Source organism: Tiliqua scincoides, chromosome 4, assembly GCF_035046505.1.
Source record: "Tiliqua scincoides isolate rTilSci1 chromosome 4, rTilSci1.hap2, whole genome shotgun sequence".
Taxonomy (NCBI): Eukaryota; Metazoa; Chordata; class Lepidosauria; order Squamata; family Scincidae; genus Tiliqua; species Tiliqua scincoides.
In genome coordinates this window covers 44818508-44837853 of record NC_089824.1, presented here as the reverse complement: position 1 = coordinate 44837853, position 19346 = coordinate 44818508, and positions in this window count along the sequence as shown.

Below are 19346 nucleotides of genomic sequence, written 5' to 3'. Positions count from 1 at the left end.
GTAGTCTTTCCCATTACCAGAAGCACCTAGTGGTTTTTTCATGTAGATAGTATGCCTTAATGGCGCATGTAAGTAGGCCGTTTTGATATCTAAATGCCTAATCATATAATTTTCCTTAGCAGCCAGTACAAGTGCACTATATAATGAACAATTTCTCAGTGTGGGCGCGAAGAGTTGAACCAACTATTTGCAACCAGGCCTGACTGTGCCAGAAAAAAGAGCTAACAGGTATGTTTTTTTTCAGTATCAGACACAGAGATATAATATAAATTCAACAATGAAAGCAGAAAACTTCTTGAGTACAGTGATGAAAGATGAGATAAGAAAGGAAGAAAAGGAGGAAGAGAAATCGAGAAGAAAAGAATTAGAAGAATATAGACCAGATATGGAGTTGGATGAAAAGAAATCAGATGATTTAGGAACAACAGATGAATCAGAGAGCGAAGCGCTTAGAGGAGCGAGTAAGAGGCGCTCACCAATAGCAACAAGAAAAAGACAAAAAGAGAGGAAGACCAGTAAAAAGAAATATGATGACTAATGAATAGAGCATTGTTGGGGAATAAAAAATTAGGAGAAGTTTTTGTGGTTTCAGGTGGAAAAAAAAAGATGTTGCCATTTATGTTAAAGAAAGATTAATATATGCATTATAAGATGGACTATTGGACTTTGAGATGTAAGAAGAAACAGTAAAACAATGCATGATAAAATTGGGCATAAAATATAGGCCATGATATCACAATAGATCAATGGGAATTGATCTGGAAGTATAATTTTTTTTTTAAAAATAGAGCAATAAATTTTATATTATTTTAGACATTATAGATAAAGAAAATGATGTATACCTAATTATTATGATTTTAACTGTAGTGAGGATCTTATATGTTAGATATTGGAAGGATTCTAAAATATTAATGAAGAATTAATAGAGAAAATCATGAATGTGACGGAAATGGACAAACTTTTAGAAGTTTTGGATTAACAACGAAAACCGACACAAATTGAACAAGGGAAAAAACCCTGCTTGGTTGAAAATGAAGTTTTAGAAATATACGACAGGGCATTTAGATGATTGTATTACATATATATTATCTATGATATATGATATGATATGATATATGTATGATGAATGAAAAAAGAATATTAAGATGTAAATTTAGAAGAGGATTTGATCAAGATATGTAATAATTTATTAGTTTTAGTAATATATGATAATGATATATGATTTCCTGCACCCTTTGTGTTTTTTGTGTAGTGAAGTGTGTTATGTTTTTTGTGTTATGTGTATTTGTTTATAGATGTTTTTGAAGGGAAAAAAAAGGTAAGGGAAAGTTTGTTCCCTTACCTCTGTACTGTGTTGTGGCTGCACTGGTGCAGGAAAGCTGGAAAGAATTCAGCCCCAAGACACAACTAAATGGTAGAACCCAGTCACATCCTGCCTCTTCACTATCGACAACAGGGGCTGGGAGGGAGAGGGAGAGAGGGAATTTAAACCAGTACATCTTTGCTATCAGGAGAAGGCAACCAGTCCTTCCCATCTCGCTCTGCCCCAATTGAAACACAACATCACACATTAAAGAATGTATAACAACCATGTTTTAAAAGTTAAAACAAAACAACACGTTCTCAAGAAAGAAATACACAGAAACCTCCCCCAGTTCCAAGAAGAAGCAAAAATGTCTGCCTCCACCCACCTCCAATATCTTCTTCAGCTCTCCATCTCCTGCTGCAGCTGTTCTGGAGACTTTGCCTTTACCCTTCTGGTTTTGACTCCTTCCTTTCGGAACCTCTAATGAGCTTCTCATATCCTCCTTTTTCAGAGGGTGGAGGAAGGTTCAGATATTTTTAATTAATGAGCAGAGCCAACAAGTTTCAGACAGAAGCTTATCTCCATGGCCAATGTGGCAATGTAGATGAGTAAATCAAGTCTGCTATGTAGGTTGCTAAGAAGTGTAAGCTTTCAAAATCTGCCTTGGAAACTCCTGGCATTGTTTTCTATCATGACTGATCACATTCAAAAGAAAATGTGGAGAAGAGAGAGAGGGCTAGAGAATCTTTGATGCCCTAGCCTACCACTCCACATTCCCCAGTGCTTCATCTTTGACTCTTCTACTTTGTTCCTTTTCTCCTTTTCAATCCCGAGACCAGGCTGAGATGCTCGCTGCAGAGTACAAGAACATTTTACAAGCTCCTTTGATGTTGTGAGGTCTTGAGCTGGTCTTCAATACATTTGGATTTGTGGAGAATGCATGTAACACAGAGCATCTAACTGGACACTGGAATACAAAGAATGAGGCAGAAGTGGAAAAAGAATGAATCATTCTGGGCAGAACTGTCTTCTTTTTTGCAGGTCTCTTGATCTTACATTTGAGCTCTTGTGTTGTTATTGTTGCTGACCTATACATAAGTTGATTTCTTTCTTTCAAATTATTTGTTATTATTTCTGCACATGTAGCAATTACAGTTATTAATACTTGAGCAGGATGCTTTTCTGCAACTGTTTTTAGAGTTGGAAGTTGTATCCTTGTGAAGATGCTATCCAGAGGACTTTTGATTCTTGCAACTGGGCTGGGGTCTAACCCTGAGGTATTCAATCTGTGCATCCCTCCTCCCTAGTGAGGCATGGCTAGCCTCCAGGGGCATCGCCAGGCACCTCAGGGAGAGAGGTGGCTGGCAGCTGCTCTGCTGCTGAGCTCTGCTCCACTTGCTGCCTCCTGACTTGCTGCTTTTCTGCAGCTGTGAATGAGGTGGGTGGGGCAGCGTGAGGCTGGAAGGGTGTGTGAGGCTGGGAGGGCGTGTGAAACATGGTGGGGGGAGGTGAGAGAGAAGTCTGGCTGGGCAGGCAGAGGTGCTGCATCTCATCATGGAGCTCTCTCCATGTGCAACCTCACCCCAAGGACTACATTTCCCAGTGTGCTCCTCGCCCTAGGCATCCTGGGATTGGTCAAGGCTGCTTGGGAAGGAAGGAGCCAGCCTGCTCCAAGTGGGGGGGGTGTCCAAATGCCCCAGCCTGCATCCCTCCATCTTGCCTGGGGGAAACTGGGGTGGCATCTGCATGTTGGGTGTCTGTGTGTGAGCAGCCCCCATCTACGTTGGGGTGAATTGTAATCTTGCTAATATGTGGCTGCAATCCATTCCACACTTTCCTGGGAGCAAGCCCCATTGACTCAAATGGGGCTTACTTCTGAGTAGACCTACATAGGCTTGGGGTCTGTGTCAGCTTAACCCAGGATCATCACCTTTCTCTTTTTCCTCCCCCTTCAAAAAAGAAAAAAAGCCACTCTTGATGGCTTTGTCTCCAAAAATTGATTAAAAATAAAAATCCCCATTCCTTTTTAGCCATTCCCCTTTTTCCTCCTGCCTCCTTTTTTTTTTTTTTTTTTTTTTTTGGTGGGGGGGTATTCTGTTGGCTGACATTGTAAGACAAAAGGCACAATCCTAGCTAGGTCTACTCAGAAGTAAGTCCTATTGTGTTCAATGGGACTTACTTCCAGGAAAGTGGGGTTAAGATTCCAGCCAAACAGTCTCTAGGTCTCAGTTTGCATCAGTTTGCAATTAGCAGATACACACAAAACAGCCTTCCCCTCCTGCAAATTCATCACTTCCCCCCCCCTCCCTTTCCAAAACCCTCCAGGTGTGCTGCTAACAAACTCAGGGCACAATTCTAACCAGGTCTACTCAGAAGTAAGTCCTATTTTGTTCAGTGGAGCCTACTCTCAGGTAAGTGTGGTTAGGATTGCAGCCTCAGAGTGCTGGCAGCCTTCTTTCTAGTGTATAATTATAACACCCTCATCCCCATTTTGGGAGTAACTGAGGTGAGGTGTTGTAATGGGGAGCCACGGCCAATGGCTACAAGGATCAGGGGAGGTGCGTGCCGGAAAAGTTCGAGAACCACTGGTCTAACCAATGAACTGAAATGACCTTCCTCCCATGTTCTGAAGGTCAAGGGAGTAGTAAGACAAAAACATTTGGGAACTACTGCCTTACAGGCTTGTTGTAAGAATAAAAGCAGGTTGGACACTTTGCATACAAATACCAAACATCAGGCTTACTCACCACTTTTGCCTCTATGGCTATTTTTGCAAACCTTTGACATTTTCTCCAGATAAGTTTGTAATTGTTATCACTCTCAAACTCAAATAGTTTTCCTCTCAAACTCCATCTGATGCAATGAACAGCAGGTGCTCTTTCTTCAGAAGGGCCACACGCTCTTCTCTGTTCAGATGATCACAGCCTCCTATGGCAATATACTGTATGTTTTTAGTCCTGGAAGAAATGAGAGCAAACAAAGATGGGCATGCTAGATGATTGCACTCTACTATTACGAAAAAGACTTAGTGGGCAATCCAGACTGTGCCATAAGGCACTTCTGTGCCACAGCTGGAGAGATACGCCAGTGCACAGATGTGCACCAGCCTCCTTATACCAAATCAGGCTCCACTGTGCCTGCAGACAGATAAATATGTACCAGCCTGCCTTGGTCAGATGGGGCTTCAAGGAGGGTAGGAGAGGTGAAATGGGGGCGTTCCAGGGTGGCAGGTGGGCCCATGGGCGGGCCTGGCCCAGGAGGAAGGTGGTACCCGGATTTGACACTTAGGCTGGATCTAAACCTCCCCCCAAACAGCTCAGCCTAAAACTGGGCCACTCAGTTCTGCACCACTTCTTTAGCTGGCGCATATCTGTGTAGCCCCATCTGGGCCGCTACAGTGCAATATGGGTTAAGGGGAAGTGATTCCACTTGCCACAGGTTACATGGCACCCAGCCCTTACATTAACATGCTCTGAGAGCATTTGCACTGCCCCTCCCCCTCAGCGCATGAGGCAAAGGCAGGAAAATCCAGGCAGGCAATTGGCTGCCTTTTGGAATCGAGGGGTGTGGCGCAGCTGTGCTGGGGCTGGCAGGCTGCCCAGCTTCAGTCTGCACCGATCTGGCAAGCTCTCTGTCACTGCTCTTCCAAGCTGACACTCCAAATCTCTGAGAAAGACCTCATTGATTTGATTTGATTTGAATTAATATGGACATGAATGAGAAGCCCTTTCCTCATTCCTGCCAACTGTATTTCAGATGGCAATGAGACCCTTGTGAGGGCCTATAGCAGCCATTTTCAACCACTGTGCCATGGCACACTGGTATGCCGTGAATGGTTCCCAGGTGTGCCACAGGAATTTGGGAGAAGGTCATTTATCAATAGGACCATTAGGGGATGTGAGCCCCCACTGACAGCACAGTGTGCCTTGTCAGTTGTCAAAAAGCTGATGGTGTGGCTTGACCATTTTAGTGCCTTGCCAGTGTGCCGCAAGATGAAAAAGGTTGAAAATCCCTGGCCTATAGAGTGAGCAGGAGTCTATGGTTAGATTTGGATAGCCTGATTCTGAACAAGTTAGGCCTTTCCAGCACTGGCATAGCGGTGCCAATGGGACATGTGCCGCATCCTGCAGGTGGGTGTCACTCACAGAAGCCTCCTCAAAGTAAGGGAATCTGAGCTGCATTGCCCTTAGGTTGGTGCTGGCAAGTGGATGAGGATTGTGCCCTCAGTATTTTAAGTTAATCACTAGCACCTCTAATGGTGCTCAGAAAAAATCAGAGTCAGTCTAAGTGGGCATAAAGTGTAGTAACAAGGCTTCCTGGTTAAATGATATGACATCAAGGGAATAAGGGGACAGGTTAAGGAGGCTGCCTGTCTCTGCAAGAGGATAAACAGGCCTGCTTGTAACTGCTCATTGGAGTGAGGCCACCTCTGTACTTTTGCAAGGTAAAACAGATCAAAATCAGGAAAATCAGATCATGAGGATTGAACAACCCCTATCAACCCCCCTTTGTATGTTATTTCTTGCTTCTTATTTATGGGGAGAGCCCTGCGTGAGGAGAAAAATTGGGATATAATTGACTATTGGAACCAGAGAGCCTGAGGGTGGTGTCTATGGGGATGGGCTGGATGTTGAAAATCTAGGTTCAGCCCCTGCTTGGCCATGATACTTTCTGGGTGACTTTGGCAAGTCATTATCCCTCAATCTAACCTAACTCACAGTGTTACTGTAGAGAACAAGGGAGAGACAGAACCATGTACATTACCCTGAGCTCCTTCAAGTACAGGTGGTATAGCATCTGATAAATAAATAAGGGCCAGGTCCTGCCTGGTTTTCCAGCGCTGGTGCAGCCATGCCAATAAGACACCCACTGCATCTTGCAGTGGGGGAGCAGTCATGGAGGCCTCCTCCAGATAGGGGAACATTTGTTCCCTTTCCTCAGGGCTGCATTGCAGCTGTACTGGTGCTGGAGGGCTGGATAGGATTGGGTCCTAAGTGGTCCCTTGGGAAGGCATTGATTTGAGGATGGCTGTTTGCCACTCCTTTGGCCCAGAATAGTGTCAGCACTATCATAGGCTACCTATGTCTTTATACAGCACTCTAAAATGTCATTTAAATTCAGTCAAAGCACTCCTAGATTAGAACCCTTATCGGAAGCACTGCAGGTTACTCCTTAATCATCAATGAAGATTTCTACACACATGATTGGGGACATGCCATTTAATTTACAGTGCTCTTTAATTTAATAATAATAATAGCAGCTTACTTACTGTGTTGCAAGGTCAAAAGCAAACTTAATAGGCAAGAGTGGTGATCATCTACAAGCTTTATTTCGTTGCCAGCAACGGGCTTCTCAGGGACTCCTTGTCCAAAGCAATGAGAGCAATTTTCCAGTTTGAGCCTCTCACTTATATTCTATTTTGGCTCCTTTGTTTGAGGAGTCTTACACTTCTCATTGGCTGGTGTGTGACATCAGAGATGGGGCTTTCTTTGGGTTGGCCACAGATAACTTTACAAGCATTTGATTGGTTGGTTTCAAGTTACAGGTTTCAAATATGGCTAAAACATACATTGAGACATATATAATTTAAAGATTCCAACAACCACTAGATGGTACTCCAAACTCAATTATTATTCAAAACTGCCTTTTGGTATATTCCTGTGGTTATCTTTTGGCACTCCTTACTTGTTTGACCTTGGCAGGAGCCACCAGTGCTATCTCTGTACATTCCTTCTTCCAGACCCCATGGGGCTCTGTGCCAACATTGTTTAAACCAAGTCCACTCTATTCCATGTTGTGATTCTCTATATGTGATCTGTTACTTTGATGTATAGTGGTGCAAACATATATTTAATACAAGACAAACTAACCTCTTATTGTACAAAAGGATTTTAAGAATTCTTTCTCATTCATTTTAACTAAATCCAGCCCCTTCTGTCAGCTTTTAGCTCAGACAGAGGCTGTTCATGGACTTTCTAAGGAATGTTCCTGCTTATCTCTTCCTTTCTAGCTGGTTTCTGCAGGTGTCTGTATCTTATAAAACTCTATTTTTAATTAGCAACAGATAAACTGTCCTTGCCAAGGCATTTCTATCTAATGTTGCAAGACTTTCTGCTAAAATGTTGCAAGTTGTGTAACATACTTCTCAGCCTCATATTCTGTTTTTCCTGCATTCTGGTGCCAAGACAGATAACTTTTCCCATTTCATTGTTGCAAGTGCACTCTGCTTCCTGGCTACCCCCTCTTGCATATTGTTGCAAAGCCTGTTTTTAAAATGCTACTCCCTTGTTCACATTAAAAGTATCAAACAGGACTTTGAGTCTACAGAGGAGTCTTATCTGTGAGATGTTGTTTTTCCCCACATTCCAGAGTCTCCCTGTCAGACCCTTTTGATTTTTGACTGGGAATAGCTTTTCTGAGTTACATTTTCAGACTTGAGGCTTTAAGCTTCTTTAATAGTAAAACTTAATAGCTTTTTCACCTTTCTGTGTATTTCTATGCTATTATTAACTTTCAAACAATAAAACTCATTTTAAAGCCCTTATATATGTGTTAATTATTAAAATATTGAAGAACATTTGGCATGCATGCAAGCATTGTAATCTCTTTAACATAAAGCTTTGTTATATTAGCTCCTCCCAATCTTTAATATGTGCACACAACACTGTATCTTCTGGTTTAAGGAAGCTTAAATGTTTTTAAAATCTGCAAAAAGCCTTTTTTTCTTTTTTCTTGCCATGGGTTTCATGGTTCTCTGTTTTCAAAGAGAACCTGAAGGTGGAATTTCCCTCTCTGTTCATGAAAGAGTGCATTGTTCTCTTATCTTTTGTCCCACTGTCAATTGCTAGTCTGCTTGCTCTTTGGGCCTGCATCAGACTTCTTCAGACAAACTCAGTGATTTTAAGTCCTAAGCATGTGTACATTTTCTCATTAACTGCTAAACTAATAATGTGTTTGTGAGCATTCCCCCTATAGCTGTAAACACCTATAGCATAGCATAAGCACTTGCTTCATTAAGCTTGTAAACATTTGGTTTGTTAGCATAAGTGGCTTTCATGACCCTGTATCAACTGCACACAATGCTTGCATGACATTACTCAGACCATTACATGGAGGCTCAGGTCTCATAGACTCCTTTCTTTGGTCCTCCTTACTATGGCAAAACATATGTTCCTGAGCAGCAAGATTAGATATGTATAGGGCAGTGATTCTCAAACTGTGGGTCTTGACCCACTTGGTGGGTCATGAGAAGCTGGTGGCAGCCATCTTGGAAGATGGCAAAAGACCTAGGCGACACCATTTTAGAAGTGGGCAAAGCCTGGGCATTGCCATTTTAAACTTCCTGGCATTGAGACGTAACTAAAAGCAGCTTGCACATGTGCAAAGAAAACAGTTGATGCAGCCACCCCACTGCCATTCTTGTCCTCTGCATCACAACCTCTCTCCCTCTCTGAAATCACCTGGAAGCCATGATCCTTTCCTGCCCTGGCTAGCATGTCCTCTCTTTATATTTTTTCTGGGGTGAGGGGGGAATCCCTGGTTGCCTGGCTGCCAAGAGAGCACCCAGAAGGTGGGGGAGGAAGGAGGGCAAGCCTGGCATGTGGGTGGGAGCACCCAGGGAGAGTGCTGCTCCCCAGTCGCTTCTCCGATGTGCACCCTTCCCCTCTTCTTACTTCTCTCTCTTAGGCTGCAATTCTGTCTACTCTTACCTGGGAGTAAGCCCCATTGCCAATAATGGGAGTCAATTCTGAGTAGACGTGCTTAGGCTTGGGGGAGATGAGGGGAAGCGTCCCTGTTTATCTTCCTTCTGAGGGGGATATTACTGTTTTTATTTCCTTTATTTACAAAAGCTCAAGCTACTTCTTGTATTGAGGTGCATGAGTAGGGTGCACTTGTTTCTGCCTAGTGCTGAGCACAGTATCAATAGCCACAGCAGTGTTTGTTAGTCTCAAGCACAATACAAGAAGTAACTTGAGATTTTGTAAATAAAGACAGAAATAAAAACAGTAGTAAATAAACAAACAAATATTTTGTTCTGGGTGTTGTTTTATTTTTTGCTTGATAGCAATGGTAGTGAGGGCAGGGAGAATTGGAAGAAGCTTCTGAGCTGGAATACTGTCTCTTGTCATTTACAGTTTGAATTTCTAGGCTGGAACTTCTTGCTTGATGACATCACGTCCGGCTCTGTCATCACAGTGATGTCACTTCCTGTATGATGATGTCATTTCTGGCTATGACATCACTTACAGGTTGTTGACATCACTTCAGGTGGGCCCCAGACAGATTTTCATTCTCAGAAGTGGGTCCTGGGCTAAAAAGGGTGAGAACCACTGGTATAGGGATTGATCAGTCACATTCTCTGTATTTTGCATCATAATGCTCCCATTCCTTCACTATTTACCCATAAGTTTAGGTCAGTCTTAACTCATGTCACTCATGTTCAAATTGCATTCAGGTGGTACAGACTGATGCTATGTGTGCCGCCATATTGCAATCTGGTGTGCAGAACAGCACCTTGTTAGTTCTTATATGGGCTATGCCAGCAAGTAGATTAGGCCTTCTTGGGCCCATGGTTGTCTGGCAGTGACCAGCAAGCATTCAGCACCCTATTTTGGACTACATTTGTAAGTTGTTTAGTCCAACCTTCAGTAGCCCATGGTTGCCTGGCAGTGGCCAGCAAACATTCAGCACTCTCTATGGGGCTACCTTTGCAGGTGAAGTAGGCCTTCAATGGCCCATAATTGCCTGGCAGTAGCTGATGACTGTTCGGCACCCTGTCTGAGGCTATATTTGGTCCATAGTTGCCTCGCAATAGCTGGCAAGCACTTAGTACCCTATGGGGGCTACATTTTCATGTGACCTTAGTTGGCCCATGGTTACCTGGCATTAGCTGTCATGCATTTGGCACCCTATATAGGAGTTCCTTTGTAGGTTAAAATATTACTTTATTGGCCCATGTTTTCATTGCAGTAGCCAGCAAGCATTCAGCACAATATATGGGACTATATGAACAAGTGAAATAAGCCCATAGTTGCCTGGCAGTAGCCAGCAAGCATTTAGAACCCTATCTGGGGCTACATTTGCAGGTGCATTTATTTGCCCATTTTTGTCTGGCAGTAGGTGGTGAACATTCAGCACCCTATCTGGGGCTACATTTACGAGGAAGTAGACCCTTTAGTGGCCAATGGTTGCCTGGCAGTAGCTGGTGAGCATCCAGCACCCTATATGGGTCTACATTTGTAAATGAAGAAGGCCTTTATTGGTCCATGATTGCATGGCAGTAGCCAGCAAGCTTTCAGCACCCTATATGGGACTATGGTTGCAAGTGAAGTAGGCCTTACTGGCCCATAGTTGCCTGGAAGCAGCCAGCAAATATTCAACACCTTATATGGGACTACATTTTAAGTGTAGTAGGCCTTTACTGGCATATAGTTGCCCGGTAGTACCCGGCGAGCATTCAGCACCCTATATGGGGCTATGTTTGCAAGTGAAAATGGTATTTATTGGCCAGTGTATGCCAGGCAGTGGCTGGCGGGCATTCAGTACCCTATATGGGGTAAAATAGGTCTTCATTGACCCATGTTTGCCTGGCAGTAGCCAGAGAGTTTCATTCCCCTATATGGAGCTACACTTAAGTGATGTCCTTCAGTTGCCAATGGTTGCCAGGAAGTAGCTGGCAGGCATTTAGCACTCTATATAGGACTAGGTTTTGTGAGTGAAAGAGAAATTCATTGGCCCATGGTTGCCTGGCAGTGGCTGGCAGGCATTCAGCACTCTGTTTGGGGCTACATTTGCAAGTGAAGTAGGCCTTCATTGACCAGTGTTTGCCTCGCAGTGGCTGGCTGGCATTCGGCACCCTATGGTTGGGCTGCATTCATTCAGAATTGAGGCAGCCTGTGTTGCAGCACTATTAGGTCTTTCACCAGTGGATATTCAACGTATCGGCCAGTGGAGGTTGGTCACTTATAAGTTCTACCTAAGTAAGTACTAGGCCAATAGGCTATGTGCTGGCCTGCCTGTGGATGAATGGTACCTGGTGTGATAGGTGCCACTGAGTGAGTGTTTGGGTGCCCGGTGTGATGGATGTCCCATATTGGGTAAGTACAAGGCCAATAGGCAAGTGTTGGCCTGGCCTGTGTGGATGAATGGTACCTGGTGTGATAGGTACCACTGAGTGAATGTTTGGGTGCCCAGTGTGATGGGTGTCCCATGTGGGGGTCATGGCTGTGGCCTGGTCAGGGACTGGTGTGATAGGTCCTAGTTCTTTTGCCTAGTGTGATGGTTGCTTAAGGTTGTACTGTTACAGTTCTTAGGTTTCAGATTCAGGTTACTTATACTCCTCTCTGTATTTCAGGTCACTGCTGATCATTCCCCACCTGTGTCCTCATTGTTGGAGACTCCATTGTGTTTTGGGCGAGGAAGAGGGCAACAGCCTTGGAATTCAGCACCCAGCTCGGCTTGGGCTACATGGCGTAGTGGGCTGCCAAGAGGGGTATGCTCTGAGGCCAGCTACTCCCTTTGCTGTGTGAGGTTTTTTTGGATTCCAGGATGCCCCCTCAGCTACTGTTAATACACTTTGGTGAGAATGACCTGCGCCAGAGGACCTCATTGTCCTTAAGGCTACCAGTCTGTAGGGATCTTGCCCTGACTCACAGCTGGCTACCAGGAATTATCATCTGGTCAGACATGCTCCCTAGAAGGGTCTGGCTTGAGGCTTTCAACCCTCTTGTAATTGACATCTCCAGGCACAAGATCAATGCATACCTGAGGCGGGTTATGTCCAGGCAAGGTGAGTCCTTCATCTCCCACCCTGAGATCATGTTCTCACAGAGTACATCTATCTATGACTGGGGCCTATATTTTTCTGTTTCACCTGCAGCAGGGTCTGCAGAGCCTGTTGGGTTTGTCCGTGGGGCGGTGGGGGTGAGCTGGTGAATAGGGCTCAGTTTCACTTTCCATACAGCTTCATGCATTTTTTTGTTCTTCAGTTTTTTGGCCATAACTTTTGATAGAAAGGAGATATTTCACTGTAGGTTTTTGCATTGCATTCTGCTGGAAATTCCACATCCGATTGTATATAACATGACAGTATTACTCCTAACCACCGTGATTTTAGCATGTCACCCCCCCAGTGAGCGTCACCCCCCATGAGCATCACCCGGTGCGGCCCACACCACCTGTACCCCTGTAGCGATGCCACTGGCAGCACCTTTGGCAAAGGCAACTCGGTTCCAAATGAGGTCAGTGGGGGTAGTGTCTGAAGGGCCAGAAGTTCGTTCAGCTGCAGCGGGAATTGAAGCCAGGACACCCAGGGCTCTACTGGTTACAGCGAGTATCTTGGACACTAAGATAGCACTGGAAATGCCTTTTTAAAATGGGGCCTTTTTAAAATCTGCCCCTTGGTAATAATCACTGGATCACACCTGGCAGGGCTCTTGCAAGACACGATCATCTATCCATAGCTCCTCCCATATCTGCTGTACCAGAAAAATAACTGAACAGTAGGTGGTTACGTTGGTCCATTAGAAGAGAAACACATAATCCAAAGTAGCTAAACCCTCTTTTAGGAGGCAACAAAAGAAGTGATAGCATGTCAAAGGGAACACTTGGGAATCCTGTATGATCTTGTCTGATCTCATAAGCTAAGCAGGGTCAGACCTGGTTAGTACTTGGATGGGAGACCACCTGGGAATACTGGGTCCAGTGGATCATCTTTAAAAATAACTTTTTTAAAAAAAATTCCGCTGTGTATATTTACGCATATCAAGGAAGACCCCGAACTCATACTTTGGGTGAATCTGCTTTACCTTCTGGCTTATAGGCTTTCAACTGCCTGACAGCCGAAAACAGCTGTATCCAGCACTCCCCAGGCAGCCGCTGCCACCACCTCAGCAGAATGGAACTTTCATCCCCTTCCCCTGGGTAAAGCGAGTAGCCCTGCAATGGGGCTACTCAATCCTACCATGACCCAAGGGTTGGCGTAGAATTTAGAGACTCTGTGTCGGGTGGACAGCCCAAGACAGGGTATCAGGATCCAGTGGAACGAAGCTCCACCAGCCCCGCTTCCCTCCCGCCCCGCTCCCTCTCCCGGTACACCTCTTCTCCACCTTCTCCCTGTTCTCCACCCAATTCTCCGCACCCCGGAATGCCTCTTCCCCACCTCCTGCCATTACCCCATCTACCTCTCCACTGCCTGGCAGTCTGTGCAACCACAGAGCAGCAGAGCACCGGTGCTCCACCAGCACTAGGGCCCAGAAACATGATTTACAGCACGTTAGCAACAGTGCACACCAGTGGTGAGCCAGCATGCACTGAATAGGATTGGCCCCTTAGCCTCAAGCTATATTGAAAAATATATACAGCCTGTGTCTCCACATTTTTTATTGGAATTATGTTCCATTTCATTCAATTGGACTTGTTCCTGAGAAAGGGTGCATATGATTGCAACATAAATAAGACATTTTAAAGAAAATTTAAAATATAACCTACCTGTGTTCCCCCATACCCTATATCCCTCATGAATATTTGTTGTGAAATAAGGGATGATTGGCTAAGAAATGAGGAAGAAAAGAAATTATGAAATTTAATGTTCTTAATGCAATGAAATGGACAGCCTAGTCCTATCCAGGACTGGGCTATCAAGCAGAGCATGTTATGACAACAGAAGTCACCATGAGATGCAGCAGCACCACAAATCCATTGCCAGTCCCTACCATGCCCACTGGGACTGGTAAGTCAGCTGTGGGGGCAGGGGATGGACAGGAAGTGGGCAGACTGAGGAAGTAACAGGGACCAATGAGGTGGTGTGGGTTGAATCTAGCAGCCATGGTGGTATGTCTGATATGACACGTAGGCACCCTCAGGGCTCACCAGGAGTTGAGTGTAAAACATTTATACCTGCCTCCCATTTGCCGTCTTGTCACCCCCCCCCCACTGCTGGATGCAGTGCGCACCTTTTCAACACAGCTGCATTGGCACAGATAGCAGGGGATAGGATTGGGCCCTTAATTTCTTGTCCATAAAACTGGCTACAATATTTCATTGGACAACTTCAAATAAATGTAACACATATTTCAACATTTTAAAATTCATGGCTGAGTACCTGCAACAAGGTGACCTTACTTGGATCTACACATCCTATTTGAAGGCATTCCAATAGGATTCCTACCCCTGCTAATTGGGTAAGAGGCACTTTTTCAAGTGGGTGCTCCTTTTTTAGCAGGGGGAGAGCAACTGGCCCACCTCACCCCAGCAGTGTCTGTTCTAGTGGCTGTCTGCTGGTATTCATTTGCATCTTTTTAGATTGTGAGCCCTTTTGGGACAGGGTGCCATTTAGTTATTTGATTTTTCTCTGTAAACCGCTTTGTGAACTTTTAGTTGAAAAGCGGTATATAAATACTGTTGTTGTTGTTGTTGTTGTTGTTGTTGTTGTTGTTGTTGTAATAATAATAATAATAATAATAATAATAATAATAATAATAATAATAATAATAATAATAATAATAATAATAATAATAATAATTGGACACATAGAAAAATGGAAATGTGGTAACATTGTCCTCACCCTATGGCTAGATAACTAGCTTGCCCATGGCCCTGTTGTGGGCTTACAAGTGGCTAACATGTGACTGTTATCCCTGTATATAGATAAACCAAATTACCCATAAGTGGAACACAGTTCTTCCAGGTAAAGCTCCATTGACAAGCTGATAAGCCTGGAATGAAGTAAAAGTAAACAAATGCAGTGTCCTAAGGGGTGGAAGTTACATTCAGGGTGTAACTAGCTGATTCTTCCAATGAACTCTGAATCCAAAAGACAAATGAATGTTTCTTCTAAATGCTGAATCCTCTCAGCCTCAGCTACATCAGATACATATTTGCTGCAATGAATGGTAAAAGCAGCTGGGATTTTGGCAGCTCCTTATTGTGGTATGTACAGTTTCTATAAAGAGCTTTCACTTTAGATCAGGGGTATCCAAACTTTTTGGCCAGAGAGCCACATCAAATATTTGGCATGGTGTGGAGGGCCAGAAAAAAATTTTTCAATATAAAATTTAAATAAATAAATTAGAGATGGAACTTAGATGAGTGAATAAATGGGCTCATTCATTCAACCTTTCTGGCCCTCAGAAAACCCTTCAGACACAACCAGAGCACAGTTCTGGTCATGTTCAGTTGAGTGGGCCAGAGGCTTTCAAGGGACAAGAGGTTGGCCACGGGCCGGAAAGAGGCTTGCTGCGGGCCACATCTGGCCCCTGGGCCGGGGTTTGGAGACCCCTGCTTTAGATCAATGGTTCCTGAACTGTGAGTCGTGGCTCCCAGTGGAGCTGTGCAAGTCAGTCAGGGAAGTTGCAGAATTATTGCAAAAAACTTGTCATCCTATACAATGTGTAGGATTGTAGCCCTAATGGAGAGCCATGGCCAATGGCCCAGTAGATCAAGGGAGCCGCCAGTGAAAAAATGTTTGGGAACCACTGCGTTAAAAGTTACTAGTGTTGACTTCCCTTGCATTCAGGTAGTGAGCCAAGTAGACTGTAACACCAATGACAAGAACATGTGTTACTGATGCTGTTGTCTGTTCCATCCTCCCTGCTCTGATTTCTCTTCAAGCAAAGGCAAAGATACCATACAAAGGCAAATAGGCAAAGATACCATACAGACCCCAAGGGAAGCCAACAGCCTGTTCCCTCCAGAGATCAGTGTGAGCCTAGCAATCCTGCTGTCCAACATGTTCCAGACAGGCTCCTGCAACTTGTGAACTGCACAACAGACAGTGAACCAAACAGTACAGCCAGACCTCACTGCTACCTATAATTTGAACAACATACATGCATGCATACACTTCTCAAGCACCATGCTTACTCACCAGCTTTGCCTCTATGGCTATGTGAGCAAATCCATGTTGTTTTCTCCAGATGAGTTCGTAAGTCTTATCACTATAGTTTTGCTCTCGGAGTCCACCTGGTGCAATGCTCACCACATGCCCTTCCTTCAGAAAAGCCACACATTCTTCTCTGCTTGGATGAACAGAACCAAGCATAGTAACACATGTTTTTAGTCCTGGAGAAAGGAACAACAAAAAATGGGAGATATTAGATAAAGTGGGTCCCGCTGCTAAAAAGATTGGGAAGCACTGAGGTAGACAGAACCATGTCATGCAAGGACAGAACCACACATTCCCAAACTTGTGCGTGCAGAGTAACATTAACCAGTAACGTGCAGGAGAAAAATCAGCATGTGGAATGTTGACCCTTAAACCTTCCCTTTCTTGCTGATTTTCCTCTGCAATCCCTTTCCTATCAGTTTACTTCCTAATTTTTCCCTCCCAATGGGGGAAGGCGGGAAAAAAATGGAAGAGTGCTTGGAGAGGAGATGCTTAAGCCTTTTCTTCCTGCTCCTTTTCTGCTCTTCTCCAAACTGCCATTTCACCTGGTGGGAGTGAGATCATTTCTGATTCTCTTGTCCCCTGAATCCCCAAAGCAGATGAAAAAAGCACGGGGAGGATATGTTGGACCTATAAGAAAGATATTCACAATAGGAATAAGGTATTGGTATTAACTTTTAAGGCCCTTTACGGTTTGGTCCAGGCTAACTGAGAGACCACCTTCTTCCATTTGTTCCAGCCCACTGTCTTAGGTCCTCTGAGGGGTCTCTTCTACAAGTGCTGCCTCTGTCTCAAGTGAGAGGGGTGGTGACTCAGGGCAAGCCCTCTCTGTAGTGGTACCACAACTATGGAATTTGTTGGCATTGGACGAATGAAAGAGCTTACTCCCACTGCCCAAGGTCGCTCAGCCTGGCACAGTTCCTGGGGAGTATGTGTGTAGCAGCTGTGGCTGAAAACTTGCGTCGGCGAGGAGGAAACACTCATAGGACAGACAGCAGGTTCCTTCACCAAACTTGTATTTACAGGTACTTTGCTTTCCAGAACAGGCAGTAAGTGTGGGTTCCAACGCAGGGAACCAGAGTCGCCCACTCCCACAATATGAGGAGCACAGTGACAGAGTGATCCGCGTCTAGCCATTCAACAACGCAGTTTGACCTGTGGTGGCTACTTTGTTTTTCTAACACTGCTGGCCAATGAGCGTGTGTGTGAAGGGAGGTTTGGGCTAATCAGCCCCACGCATTTCCAGCTGCATCTAGAGTCAGCACCTTCTTTGTTTTTTCAACAGGCTTTAACTGCCTCTGCTGGGGCCGGGCCTTGAAAAAACCTCCTGTATTAAACACCGGGGTACTCCTCCAGTAACTCCCTTCAATGGGATTGGGCACATCCCTTGACTGAATTCCCATCCATGAGAATTCAGAAGTACGCCCAACCTCATGGCTTTTTGACGAGGGCTCAAAATACCTGTTTCCTCTGGCATTTGGTTGATGGGTGGATATCTGTGCCTCTGTGATACTGCTGTGGCTTCACTGCTTCCCTGGTCTTATTTCTTCCTCTTCCCCCCTCCTCATGGCTCAACTATATGTGTCGAGTTTTTGTTTTGTTTAATGTTTGAATATTTTAGTGTTTAATGTTAAAATTAATGTTTTGATGTTTGTTTTCTTTTCTTCTTCTGTTTTTACTTGTTGTGATACATTTTACATTTATGTTGGAACTTGGTAAGCAGCCTTTGGCATTTGCTTTGGCATGGGAAAGGCGGAACATAAATTTTTCAAATAAACTAACAAATAAATAAATAAATAAGCAGTTCTCCATCCTGATTTGCACCCTACTCTGGGTGAGTTAGCTTTAAAAAAGAAAAAGAAAAAGTGAGGTCCCTTACAATCTAATTCACCTAATTCATTCAATACATGTGTGTACATCATTAATTCAATCAAATGGAAAAATCAAATGGGATATAGTCACAAAACAGTTTGACATGTATAGAGGTCAACTTTCTGCTGCAGAAAAACATTTAGAAGTGTGCTTTATATCACTGATTCTGTTTTTAAGGCTATTTCTATGAGACTGACAGAAGAAAAGAATTTGGGGAGGAATCGAATCAAAGACAGTCAGTGCTTTTAAACCAATTCCACCAACTGATTCCCTGGCCTTTCTGGCATCATGCCAGAAACAAAATACGATGAGCAACATGACCTTTACTGCACAATCCTAACTATGATTACACAGAAGTAAATCCATTGAATTCAATGGACCATACTCTCAGGTAAATATGTATAGGATTGCACCCTCACTGCCCAATCCTATCCCCTGCCAGTCCACAGCCTGAAGCCACACCAACAGAGCACATGCTGCATGCTACGGTGGATGCACAATCAAACGGCCAGCAAAAATAAGTAAAAGTATCTGTTCCTTACTTTTAGGTAGGCTGCCAGATCACCAATGGGTCTCCTCGTATCCACACTTTTTTTGCTGGTTGTAGCTCCAGATATAGGAAGGGACAGCATGTGCTGAAAAATTGAGGACAGAATCCCAGCATATCCACCTGAGATCCACCTCCTCCAGCCTGCCTTCCTTCCCAAACCTCCCACAAACCACCCTCCACCACCTAACCTGCTCTAGTGCAGACCAGTTCCATTGGTTCCATAGCCGCCCTGGGTCCCTTTAGGGAGAAGGGCGGGATATAAATAAAGTTATTATTATTATTATTATTATTATTATTATTATTATTATTATTATTATTATTATTGGTAGTGGGTGAGTGGAGCTCCTAGCCATTTTCACCAGTGGCTCTGATGCACTCAGCAGTGGCCATTTCTACAGTGGAAAGTGAATTTTGCTATCTTAAAGGTTCTATAGCAGTGATGGCTAACCTATGGCACACGTGCCACAGAGGGCATGCAGCACGTTGTTGGTGGGCACTCAAAGCCATCGCCCCAGCTGCCACGCACAAGCCTCTGCTCGCCACCCCTGGAAGGCGCCAGCAGCTGTGGCAAAGGAGGGAGGAGCGAGGCCAACGGAGGCATGAGGGAGGCATGAGCTCTGTGACTACCCACCACCATAGGATGCAGCTCACACTCTGTTGACACAGCTACACCAGTGGGGGGGGGGTTAGGATTGGGTTGTCAGTCTTGATATCTCTACTCTAATAGTGCCAAG